The sequence below is a fragment of the Rutidosis leptorrhynchoides genome, chromosome 7, assembly GCF_046630445.1.
Source record: "Rutidosis leptorrhynchoides isolate AG116_Rl617_1_P2 chromosome 7, CSIRO_AGI_Rlap_v1, whole genome shotgun sequence".
Lineage (NCBI taxonomy): Eukaryota > Viridiplantae > Streptophyta > Magnoliopsida > Asterales > Asteraceae > Rutidosis > Rutidosis leptorrhynchoides.
Window position 1 is genome coordinate 376,543,624 of NC_092339.1, and position 14,882 is coordinate 376,558,505.

Sequence of the window (14,882 nt, forward strand, 5' to 3'; positions counted from 1 at the left end):
ATTATTATTATACCCGAAGATAAATATTCCAACTAATTGGGGATTCGAATTGTAACAAGGTTTTAGTACTTTGTTTAATGAATACACCAGGTTATCGACTGCGTGTAAACCAAGGTTTTACTACTTTGTTAACAATTACACCAATTACCCTTGAATGTAATTTCACCCCTGTTTTAATTATTCTAGTGGCTATTAATCCATTCCCGTGTCCGGTTAAATGAACGATTATTCGTACATATAAATACCCCGCCCATCGTGTCCGATCGAGTTTATATGGTAATTTATAGGGACGCCCAATTGTAAATCTTTATATTAACATTAACAAACTTTCATTTAGTTAAACAAATATAAAGCCCATTAATAGCCCATAGTCTAGTTTCCACAAGTGTCGTTCTTTTATCCAAACCTCAATTATGGTACAAAGCCCAATTACCCAATTTTAGTAATTAGCCCAACATCATGATTACTTCGTTTTAAATAAGCATAATAATAACTTAGCTACGAGACATTAATATAAAAAGGTTGAACATAACTTACAATGATTAAAAATAGCGTAGCGTTACACGGACAGAATTTCGACTTACACCCTTACAACATTCGCTAACATACCCTTATTATTAGAATTATAATTAAAATTAAAATATAAATTATAAATATAAATATATATTACTTCGTATGAATGAGAAGAAAAAATGATGATGATTTTGATCAGAATTCGGGTTGATTTATAGCCAGACTTGATTTTTGGGGCTCCACGACTCGCGGCCAAATACCCTTAAAACTCCGCGAGTCGCGGAGAGGTATTTACATTTTACACCCTTGGAGTTTCCTGCTGCCGACGGTTTTAAATATATATATATATAATATATATAATTAATATAATTAATTATATATTATATTATATTTATATATATAGTTAACTTGTAATTTTTAGTCCGTTGCGTTGAGCGTTAAGAATTGACTCTGGTCCCGGTTCCGGATTTTCGAACGTCCTTGCGTACAATTTAATATCTTGTACTTTGTGTTTTGAATCTTGTACTCTTGTGATTTCGAGACGTTTCTTATCAATAATTGGAACTTTTTTTATTGTCTTTTGTTCTTTTGAGCTTTTTGGTCGTTTGCGTCTTCAAATAGTCGAATCTGTCTTTTGTCTTCACCTTTTATTATTTAAACGAATATCACTTGTAAATAGAACAATTGCAACTAAAAGCTTGTCTTTCTTGAGGAATAATGCTATGAAATATATGTTCGTTTTTAGCATTATCAACCTTGCATTCTTTATTTAAAAAAAATGATTTCCTATAAAGGAAACCTATCAAAATATGTAAGTTTAGAAAAACCATACATTATTACTAATCCAAAAGTTGACCAAATCAAAGTCAACAGCATCCACTATTAAATGTATCAAAAGAGAATGCAAGTTATTGTTTAACAAAAGCTGCCATCATAAATATGCAGACTCTCTAAGCACAGCGGAAGCAATCAATCATGAACCTGAGAATAAAACATGCGAGTAACTGTCAACAAAAATGTTGAGTGAATTATAGGTTTAATATTGCAAACAATATTTAATTTAAACCGTAAAAATTTATGTTTGAAAACATAAAAACTCCTTTTTGGACCACAAAATTATATGCTAGAAAACATATAAAAACATTATTCCATTTTCCGTGAGCCACCTGGTAACCACTTAACCATTTATTTACCCTTGCCAAACACAATAAATAATATACACCGAACAAGTGTATCTACAACAAAATACGAAGTACTAAACATTCCGATTATAAATTGCTAGCGCGACTAGCTCGAAATGGGGTTGTCAAACCCGATAGATCTATCCGTAGGATTCGCATTCACCAGTAGAAACCAGTGATTACAGTTACCAGACTAGGGAATATTTTTGTTCAACTCACAATGAATAATTTAAACCAACTTCCACATGTGTCCAAAAATATAAAATAAATTGCATGTATTCTCATCCCAAAAGATTTAATATAGAAAAAATGGGACTATAACTCACCTTAATAGCAACGAAGTAACCAACACAATTAAGCGAATAGCAAATGTAGTACAGTGATCAGGAATGATCACAACGTCGACCTATAAATAAAGCAGGTCGATATAAATAACTAACTTAGGTCAAGTCTTAGTATGACAGCTATTGTACATGTTGCAAGTAGTCATAGAACAATACTCAATATGCATCGGTTTGATCGGAACAGCTTACGGACACACACTTTCTATTTTTAAAAAGTTTCTATTTTTAGCAGGTTTCCATTTTTGGAAAGTTTCTATTTTTGGAAAGTTTCTATTTTTGGAAAGTTTCTATTTTTGGAAAGTTTCCAAATTTAGAAAGTTGCTATTTTAGGAAAGTTTATAAGTTAGGAAAGTTTCCTTAATTAGAAAGTCAACAAAAGTCAACTGAAAGTCAAAGTCAACCGAAAGTCAACTCAAAGTCAACCTTGGTCAAACATGGTCAATGTAAATTTTAAAAGTGTAAGTTATAATAATAATATAAGTTATAACGTTTATTAAAGTTAAATATGTCTAATTATGTCATAACATAAGTTTAATTAAATTAAAATGAATTATTAAAGTTAATATAAGTTTAAATGGTATAATTAATATAACATAAGTATTTAATTAATTAATTAAATATTAGTCATAATGTAAGTATTATTAATTAATAATAAATTTTAAATCATATCATAAGTATTATTAATTAATAATGAATTATTAATCATATCATAAGTTTCTAATTATAATTATTAAATCATAAGTATTTAATAATTAAATTATAATTAAATAATAACTAAGCCTTAGAATAATTAAATAATTAATTAATCCTTATTATAAGTCTTATAATAGTAATCTCATAATATAAGTTTAATATTTATCATAAGTATTTTCCATTAATAATGAAGTATCATTTATCATATGTTTAATTAAAATGTTAATTAAATCATAAGTATTAATTAAATGATATAATAAATATATATCATAAGTTGTAAATAATAATAATTACTTTTTTTTATCATAAGTAATTAAATAATAATGAAATCCATTATTTATATCATAAGTTTAATAATTAGTCACAAGTTTTAAATCAAAAGTTCATCGGGTCGTATCCTGAGCCCCGGGTGTCGGTTTTCGGCGAGCCTTACATATATCTCCGCCTAAGCAAACCACCCGACACTTTGGTACACTCAAGAACACCCCAAGAACATCCCACAAGTCGTGATGTACAGCCAATTCACTACTTGGAACTTCAATTCAACCAAAATCGTGTTTTAGACGCAATGGGTGATTCGTGGCTCGGATTGAGATGACCCGAACATGAAAGTTCATCCCACCATCAGTCCTAACACACTAACACACCCTAGAGTCACCAATTATGGTCACAAAGTCGGACCAAACCTGGTTCATACCAAAATCACATTTCAATCTTAACAAAATACCACTTTGATCATATCTAGGGCTCCGGGAATCGAAACGACATGAATTCGGAGTCTAAAATTAATGTATTGATGAGAGGAACTCATCTAGATACTTTATTTTAACTTTTATATCAGTCACAATAGCAGAAACACACGAAAAAGCTGCTGTTCCAATTATATCAAACCGAAAACATATGTTTACGAGTAATTCTATGCATACGATCATCAATACAATAATATGTAACTATCATACTATCAATATAACATCAAAATACAGAAAAATTAATTGAAAATGAAAAAGCTAGGGTTTATGTATATACCCTAATCAAGAATCGAGAAGAAGATGATGAAAGAACGCGAAAATAGCAACCCGAATATGTCTCTAGCCTTGAAAAATGATGAAGAATTGATTGGTTGATGATGTTGGCCGAATATTATGATAGGAGTGTGCTAGGGTTCGGCCAAAATGAAAGGAGGGAGAGGAGAGAACACAAAATTAGGTTTTAGGTGAAAATTAGAAGTGTAAATTAGAAATAAAATGGAAAATGAGAAATGGTGGGGGTGTAAGCCTATGTTCAGCTGAATTTGGCAAGGGGTGGGCCCCACATGGCCCACTTTGATCATGTGGATAATCTCTTGTGGTCCGAACGCCCAAACGAAGCCCGAAACGCGAAAACGCTACTACGCGATTGAAAATTCGGAGAGATAACAAATACGCGACGAAAAATATACATAAACACTATATATAAATATATGACATTAAAATATCATATTTAAAATAATTAGAATTTAAAAATCTCAAAAGCTCGACCGTTGGTTTGAAAATCGAAAATATTCGCCGGATAGAAATCCGCGACATGTAGAAACGTAAAAATTAAAGATATGAATACAAATATTCATATAACACATAATAATTAATATATTATTACAAAAATAATAATATAGGTCATAGAAATGACATGGCACGAATAACAGTTAACGGTCGTTAAATAATTAACGGTAAAAGATAACGGAAAAAGTAGGGTCGTTACAGTACCTTCCCGTTACGGAAATTTCGTCCCGAAATTTAAGCAGGTGCAGGGGTTTCCTCATCATTTGGGAACAAATGCAGGTACTTCTGCCTCATCTGACCTTCACGCCCCCAAGTGAACTCGGTATCGCGTCTGGCGTTCCATCTAACTCGAACAATAGGAATTCTACTATGCTTAAGAGTCTTAACCTCTCGATCCATAATTTCAACAGGTTCCTCAATAAAATGTAGTTGCTTATCAACACGAAGTTCCTCCAGAGGAATAGTCTTATCGGCGTCGGCCAAACACTTCTTCAAATTCGATACATGATAAACGTCATGAACAGCACTGAGTTCTTGTGGCAATTTCAAACGATAAGCCACGGGTCCAACTCTCTCAATAATCTCAAACGGTCCAACAAAACGAGGATTCAACTTTCCCCTTTTACCAAAACGCACCACTCCTTTCCAAGGTGATACCTTCAACCTTACACGATCACCGACCTGAAATTCGATATCGTTCCTTCTCTTATCAGCGTAACTCTTTTTCCTACTTCCGGCGGTTCTCAATCTTTCTTTAATCTGTACAATCTTCTCAGTAGTCTCGTGAATAATTTCTGGACCTGTGAGTTGAGCATCCCTAACCTCATTCCAACAAATAGGAGACCTACATTTTCTACCATACAGAGCTTCAAATGGTGCGGCCTTAATACTTGCATGATAACTGTTGTTATAAAAAAAATTCAGCTAGCGGCAAATATCTATCCCACCCATTACTAAAATCAATAAGACACGCTCGTAACATGTCTTCTAACGTTTGAATGGTCCTTTCACTCTAACCATCCGACTGTGGATGATAAGCGGTGTTCATATCCAAACTTTGTTATCAAAGCTTCCTGTAAGGATTGCCAAAACCTCTATGTAAATCGACTGTCTTGGTCTGGAATAGTATATACAGAAACACCCTGTCTTGAAACAATTCCCTTCAAATACAAACGAGTAAGCTTCTCCATCGAATCTGTTTCCTTAATCGAAAAGGAATGAGCTAACTTTATGAGTCGGTCAACAATAACCCAAATGGTATCATAACCACCCACAGCTCTCGGTAGTTTCGTAATAAAATCCGTAGTAATACCTTCCCACTTCCACTCGGGAATTTCAGGTTGCACCAAAAGTCCTGACGGTTCTGATGTTCAGCTTTAACCTTAGCACAGGTCAAACACTTAGTCATATACGTAGCCACATCAGCCTTTAAATGAGGCCACCAATACAGCTCCTTAAGATCATGATACATCTTTCCTGAATCAGGATGAATAGAGTACCTAGACTTATGAGCCTCCTCTAGAACAAGTTGTCGTAGATCACCAAACTTCGAAACCCAAAGGCGTCCCGTAAAATACCGAGTACCATCGGTTCGTATCTCTAACTGTTTACTCAAGCCTCGGACCTTCCCGTTACAAAATTCTCCTCCTTCAAGGCTTCTTATTGAGCTGCAAGAATCTGCCTTGCAAGGTTTGTTCGAATGGTCATATTTAAGGCCCTAAACCTATGAGGTTCAGTCCTCTCTTTACGACTTAATGTATCGGCCACAACATTAGCCTTCCCCGGATGATATAAAAGTTCACAATCATAATCGTTCAACGTCTCAATCCATCTTCGTTGCCTCATATTCGACTGTTTCTGATCAAGGATATGTTGAAGACTTTTGTGATTAGTGTACACAGTACATTTGCCTCTATATAAGTAATGTCTCCAATTCTTAAGCGCAAACACAACAGCTCCAAATTCTAAATCATGGGTTGTATAATTCTGTTCATGGATCTTCAACTGACGTGACGCATAAGCGATGACTTTCTTTCGTTGTATCAAAACACAACCAAAGCCTTGACGCGAAGCATCACAATAAACAACAAAATCATCATTATCATCAGGTAGTGACAATATCGGAGCAGTAGTCAACTTATTCTTCTAAATCTGAAAAGCAGTCTCTTGTCCATCCTTCCACTCATACTTCTTCCCCTTGTGCGTTAAAGCAGTCAGAGGTTTCGCTATACGAGAGAAATCTTGAATGAACCTTCTATAGTAACCTGCCAACCCTAGAAACTGACGAATCTGAGTAGGAGTTTTCGGAATTTCCCACCTTTCAATCACCTTAATTTTAGCAGGATCAACTTGTATTCCCTGTTTACTAACAATATGTCCAAGGAATTGAACTTCTCTTAACTAGAAAACACACTTAGAGAACTTAGCGTACAACTCTTCTTTTCTCAATAAATCAAGTACTAACTTCAAATGTTCTGCGTGCTCTTCATCATTCTTAGAATAAATAAGGATGTCGTCGATGAAAACAATAACGAATTTATCCAGATAGGGTCTACACACACGGTTCATGAGGTCCATGAACACAGCAGGTGCATTTGTCAATCTGAACGGCATAACAAGGAATTCAAAGTGACCATAACGGGTGCGAAAAGCAGTTTTCGGAACATTAGATTCTTTAACACGCAACTGATGATAGCCGGAACGAAGATCAATCTTAGAATAAACAGACGAACCTTGAAGCTGATCGAATAGATCATCGATTCTCGGAAGAGGGTAACAGTTTTTAACAGTAAGCTTGTTCAATTCACGATAATCAATACACCATCGGAACGATCCACTCTTCTTCTTAACAAACAAAACAGAAGCTCCCCAAGGGGACGAACTGGGATGAATGAAATATAGTTGCAACAATGAAGGAAGAAATATATGGAGTAGTCACATAAGTGGCATAGATATTTAAGGCAATTCTCTCAAAGGAGATAACGAGGATCATGGATTTCAAAGTAAATTTTCATTACATTTCCGAAAGGAAGACGTACGAAAGGTGTGATATTTCAACGAGAGTGTACTTCCTTGTACAATGAGCGAGGAAATCTAGGATTCATCCATATTCTTAAATTTATGTGCGAATGAAAAGAACGCGAATCATGGGTTATAAATAATGACCGCCTCCAGGTGAGATGAATCTCCAAAAATAATTTCGTGCACCTCAAAGTATTGAATCCTAGGATTGATGTTTATGAGGGTGTTGTGGTTGACAGCGAATATTGAGAGTAGAAACTCCTCAAACGGTCTAGTGAAATATATATCCATGATACCCACTATAACAACAGTTGGGGTAGAAACCCACATAGTGCCTTTTCTACAATAGGGTGACCACCGAGTGTACCCCAGAAAATTGATTTATCGGTCCGTGTTTCGGCCATGTCCAACCATAAGAGGGAAAATTTTATGAGCGCAAGGACTTTCCAACAATTTTTATAAAACCGAAATCCAAAGTGGTGTAAGAGTTTCTATCAACGAACTTAATGGTAAGTTTCATCCTTAAACGGAGAATAAGAAGAACCGTGATCCAAACACCTTGTAGAGTAATGTGAAAATTTGATAAGATCAATCAAAAGGGGTTTTGAAAAAGCTTTAAACGTTTGATGTGACAACATAAACGGAATGAAGTTCTTAGTAATTTAGAAGTATGTACAATGTGTACCATTTTATATAAAATAATCTGACTTAATTAAACAACTCAATAAAGGTGTGGTTTTAAAATAATTTTGAAGGCATAATTTAGTATTTACTAATCAAAATAAGTTAAGGTAAACTTATTCATTTGAATCTATACGTACATATACGATTTTATAAATTGTATACATGACAAAATATTTTATTACTTCTATTCACCCATAAATCCGTGAGAACCGCCCAATTAAACAAATGTGTACAACTCCCGATGATAAACAGAGTATCTGTATTTCAGAGGTTACAAGTTGAAGTAAGATCGTGAAAGATCGAGTAAATGAATTGAATCGTCGTGCGACATTTGACCAACAAATGTTACGAGGTCATGAAAACCAATGAGTTAAATGTTATTTTGACTATTATCAGGACAGAAGTCCTTGGGCCAAAACTATTCCCGAGCGAAGCTGTTGCTAACAAGCGAGTTATGAATGATAAAAGCATGGGATAAAATGAGTTTCCCGTATCTCAACAATTAAGAAAATGAGTATCTTCCCTACCCATGTAATACATCGGAATTTCTGAATGAGTAGTGTAAAAATTTTCTTTGGCTCGCTTTCTATTCCTCATGTCACAATATTGGGACTTCTTTATGAATTAACATAATATAATCACGTTGGCCTGACGCCATTATATTTCACTAATTCATAGTTCCATTCCAATAGCACTACATGAGGTCAGGACACGCGATCAACCTCGAATTTCCACACAATTTCTCTAAAACGATTTCTTAAACAATGTGCTAAGGATAGCACAAGAGACAAAACATCCAAGGTAATGAATAGCAGTAACGATGACATAGAAATGTCTTCGAAGTACCAAGAATCTCTAAAAGTCAAGAATGACGTTTTTCGGTTCAAAGACCAAAGCACATAGGCACAACGGCACAAAGGCATGTAATATAACAAGAATGTTATATACCTAAACATAATAGCTGACATTGAAATGTCGAGCCTTTAGAAGTCAAGAATGACATCTCGGGTAATATAACTCAAACGTCATATACATAACCATAATAGATGACACAGAAATGTCGAAAGAAGTCCAGAATGACATCCCTCGGTTTCACTACCCGAGGTGTTCTTATAAGGATAAGTTCGCATGAGTCGAAGAATACGTTTAAATCAGAATGGGAGTTCCTCCCAGATTCAAAACATAATAGAGATGTATGAATGATAACAATATACATACCAATACGATCCAAATAATCACATATAATAATATTTTATAGGCCGGGCTGTAGACTAGACTCACTAATGCACCCTATTGACTTGGGTAACGACATCAATGCAGCCTAATTCCCTACAACCAGAGCTCTGATACCAACTTTAACGACCCGTCAAAGTACACTTGACGACCATCGTTATCTTGGTCCCACAGCTTGATCATAACTCTATATGAATTTAATAAATAACCTTGCATTCTTTATTTAAAAAAATGATTTCCTATAAAGGAAACCTATCAAAATATGTAAGTTTAGAAAAACCATACATTATTACTAATCCAAAAGTTGACCAAAACAAAGTCAACAGCATCCACTATTAAATGTATCAAAAGAGAATGCAAGTTATTGTTTAACAAAAGCTGCCATCATAAATATGCAGACTCTCTAAGCACAGCGGAAGCAATCAATCATGAACCTGAGAATAAAACATGCGAGTAACTGTCAACAAAAATGTTGAGTGAATTATAGGTTTAATATTGCAAATAATATTTAATTTAAACCATAAAAATTTATGTTTGAAAACATAAAAACTCCTTTTTGGACCACAAAATTATATGCTAGAAAACATATAAAAACATTATTCCATTTTCCGTGAGCCACCTGGTAACCACTTAACTATTTATTTACCCTTGCCAAACACAATAAATAATATACACCGAACAAGTGTATCTACAACAAAATACGAAGTACTAAACATTCCGATTATAAATTGCTAGCGCGACTAGCTCGAAATGGGGTTGTCAAACCCGATAGATCTATCCGTAGGATTCGTGTTCACCAGTAGAAACCAGTGATTACAGTTACCAGACTAGGGAATATTTTTGTTCAACTCACAATGAATAATTTAAACCAACTTCCACATGTGTCCAAAAATATAAAATAAATTGCATGTATTCTCATCCCAAAAGATTTAATATAGAAAAAATGGGACTATAACTCACCTTAATAGCAACGAAGTAACCAACACAATTAAGCGAACAGCAAATGTAGTACAGTGATCAGGAATGATCACAACGCCGACTTATAAATAAAGCAGGTCGATATAAATAACTAACTTAGGTCAAGTCTTAGTATGACAGCTATTGTACATGTTGCAAGTAGTCATAGAACAATACTCAATATGCATCGGTTTGATCGGAACAGCATACGGACACACACTTTCTATTTTTAGAAAGTTTCTATTTTTAGCAGGTTTCCATTTATGGAAAGTTTCTATTTTTGGAAAGTTTCTATTTTTGGAAAGTTTCTATTTTTGGAAAGTTTCCAAATTTAGAAAGTTGCTATTTTAGGAAAGTTTATAAGTTAGGAAAGTTTCCTTAATTAGAAAGTCAACAAAAGTCAACTGAAAGTCAAAGTCAACCGAAAGTCAACTCAAAAGTCAACCTTGGTCAAACATGGTCAATGTAAATTTTAAAAGTGTAAGTTATAATAATAATATAAGTTATAACGTTTATTAAAGTTAAATATGTCTAATTATATCATAACATAAGTTTAATTAAATTAAAATGAATTATTAAAGTTAATATAAGTTTAAATGGTATAATTAATATAACATAAGTATTTAATTAATTAATTAAATATTAGTCATAATGTAAGTATTATTAATTAATAATAAATTTTAAATCATATCATAAGTATTATTAATTAATAATGAATTATTAATCATATCATAAGTTTCTAATTATAATTATTAAATCATAAGTATTTAATAATTAAATTATAATTAAATAATAACTAAGCCTTAGAATAATTAAATAATTAATTAATCCTTAATATAAGTCTTATAATAGTAATCTCATAATATAAGTTTAATACTTATCATAAGTATTTTCCATTAATAATGAAGTATCATTTATCATATGTTTAATTAAAATGTTAATTAAATCATAAGTATTAATTAAATGATATAATAAATATATATCATAAGTTGTAAATAATAATAATTACTTTTTTTATCATAAGTAATTAAATAATAATGAAATCCATTATTTATATCATAAGTTTAATAATTAGTCACAAGTTTTAAATCAAAAGTTCATCGGGTCGTATCCTGAGCCCCGGGTGTCGGTTTTCGGCGAGCCTTACATATATCTCCGCCTAAGCAAACCACTCGACACTTTGGTACACTCAAGAACACCCCAAGAACATCCCACAAGTCGTGATGTACAGCCAATTCACTACTTGGAACTTCAATTCAACCAAAATCGTGTTTTAGACGCAACGGGTGATTCGTGGCTCGGATTGAGATGACCCGAACATGAAAGTTCATCCCACCATCAGTCCTAACACACTAACACACCCTAGAGTCACCAATTATGGTCACAAAGTCGGACCAAACCTGGTTCATACCAAAATCACATTTCAATCTTAACAAAATACCACTTTGATCATATCTAGGGCTCCGGGAATCGAAACGACATGAATCCGGAGTCTAAAATTAATGTATTGATGAGAGGAACTCATCTAGATACTTTATTTTAACTTTTATATCAGTCACAATAGCAGAAACACACGAAAAAGCTGCTGTTCCAATTATATCAAACCGAAAACATATGTTTACGAGTAATTCTATGCATACGATCATCAATACAATAATATGTAACTATCATACTATCAATATAACATCAAAATACAGAAAAATTAATTGAAAATGAAAAAGCTAGGCTTTATGTATATACCCTAATCAAGAATCGAGAAGAAGAGGATGAAAGAACGCGAAAATAGCAACCCAAATATGTCTCTAGCCTTGAAAAATGATGAAGAATTGATTGGTTGATGATGTTGGCCGAATATTATGATAGGAGTGTGCTAGGGTTCGGCCAAAATGAAAGGAGGGAGAGGAGAGAACATAAAATTAGGTTTTAGGTGAAAATTAAAAGTGTAAATTAGAAATAAAATGGAAAATGAGAAATGGTGGGGGTGTAAGCCTATGTTCGGCTGAATTTGGCAAGGGGTGGGCCCCACATGGCCCACTTTGATCATGTGGATAATCTCTTGTGGTCCGAACGCCCAAACGAAGCCCGAAACGTGAAAACGCTACTACGCGATTGAAAATTCGGAGAGATAACAAATACGCGACGAAAAATATACATAAACACTATTTATAAATATATGACATTAAAATATCATATTTAAAATAATTAGAATTTAAAAATCTCAAAAGCTCGACCGTTGGTTTGAAAATCGAAAATATTCGCCGGATAGAAATCCGCGACACGTAGAAACGTAAAAATTAAAGATATGAATACAAATATTCATATAACACATAATAATTAATATATTATTACAAAAATAATAATATAGGTCATAGAAATGACATGGCACGAATAACAGTTAACGGTCGTTAAATAATTAACGGTAAAAGATAACGGAAAAAGTAGGGTCGTTACACCGTGCAAATTAGCTTGATAAGACTAATGAATCAGATCTCCAGAAAGGATAATCTCCTTAAAATATTTAAAATCAGCCTTTAAGCCTGATATTACTCAATCCTTGAGATTGACTTTAAAGATTGAGAATTACAAACTCATGGAATTCGATGATATCTAAACTCGAGCTTGAACGAGAAAATATTTTGATCAAATTACAAACCGATTTGTTTTCTGAAAACCCATTTTTAATGCGTTCTTTACCATTGAACGTAAAATCCTAGGAATTCACCTGGAATTCATTAGGTCACCTGAACCAAATCGGGTGTCAACCGTAAGAACGGTGGTTGCATAGCATGGTCGAAGACAGGACCTTGTGCCAAACCGAAAAACTATAGGGTGATCTTTATTATTGCTCCTAAAAAGGATAGTAATTGCATCCGACACGATATAGACCATAATTAAAAGCATGTCACGAGACATTGCCTTAACAGTTGCTTGTTCAACGCTTTCCTTTACAACCGGACGGTAGTTTACCGAAAGGTAATATACGGAGCAAGTATACTAGACGTGTTGCATTCCTAATACAAGGTTAGCAAATGGGTGACACAAAACCGCAAGTTTTGAGCTAAAATTTTCAAATCTGAAACCCACCAAACCCACAAAAACAATTTGCAAACACCGGTGAAGGGTTATTCCGGAAAACTTATTTAGGGTAAAAGCTAGATTTAATTTTCAAAAGATCAAATGTTTTCATAAAGATCCAATTTCCTTAAGGATCTAAACTTTCATAGTCATGTGGAACTGTAAACCACATCGTTACTACCATTGTTCATACCGCCGTATAAAAATCACTGATGTACAAAGTGTGAAGAATAAAGAAGTGATTCTTGTATTTTTATTTCAAGACTATATTGCTTGAGGACAAGCAACGCTCAAGTGTGGGAATATTTGATAATGCTAAAAACGAACATATATTTCATAGCATTATCCCTCAAGAAAGACAAGCTTTTAGTTGCAATTGTTCTATTTACAAGTGATATTCGTTTAAATAATAAAAGGTGAAGACAAAAGACAGATTCGACAATTTGAAGACGCAAACAACCAAAAAGCTAAAAAGTACAAAGTACAATCAAAGTGGTTCAAATTATTGATGAGAAACGTCTAAAAATTACAAGAGTACGAGCCGCAAAACGCAAAATACAAGATATTAAATTGTACGCAAGGACGTTCGAAAATCCGAAACCTGGACCAGAGTCAACTTTCAACGCGCGACGCAACGGAGCGAAAATTACAAGTCAACTATGTACATAAATATAATATAATATATAAATAATTCTTAAAATTATTTATATATTATATATATTTATTTAAAACCGTCGGCAAGAAGCAAACAACAACATGTGAATTGTCCCAGCTGGCCATGCGATCACATGGCCAGGAAGAAGAAACTTCATGCGATCGCATTGACCCCAATATGCTGGCCACATCTATAAATTTCGCAGTTTTTGGTGGAACTTAACACATCTTTTTCTCTTCTCTTCTTTCAACGTAATATATATATATATATATATATATATATATATATATATATATATATATATATATATATATATATATATATATATTATAATTTTAATTTTAATTTTAATTTTAATAATAAGGGTATGTTAGCGAATGTTGTAAGGGTGTAAGTCAAAATTCTGTCAGTGTAACGCTACGCTATTATTAATCATTGTAAGTTATGTTCAACCTTTTTAAATTAATGTCTCGTAGCTAAGTTATTATTATGCTTATTTAAGCCGAAGTAATCATGATGTTGGGCTAAAATATTAAGACGGTGTAATTGAGCTTTGTACCATAATTGGGGTTTGGACAAAAGAACGACACTTGTGGAAATTAGACTATGGGCTATTAATGGGCTTTATATTTGTTTAATTAAATGATAGTTTGTTAATTTAATATAAAGATTTACAATTGGACGTACCTATAAATAACCACATACACTCGATCGGACACGATGGGCGGGATATTTATAAGTACTAATAATCGTTCATTTAACCGGACACGGGAATGGATTAATAGTCAATGGACTTATTAAAATAGGGGTGAATTATATACAAGGAAAATTGGTGTAATTATAGTTTAAGTCCCCAATTAGTTGGAATATTTGACTTCGGATATAAGGATAATTTGACGAGGACACTCGCACTTTATATTTATGACTGATGGACTGTTATGGACAAAAACCAGACGGACATATTAAATAATCCAGGACAAAGGACAAT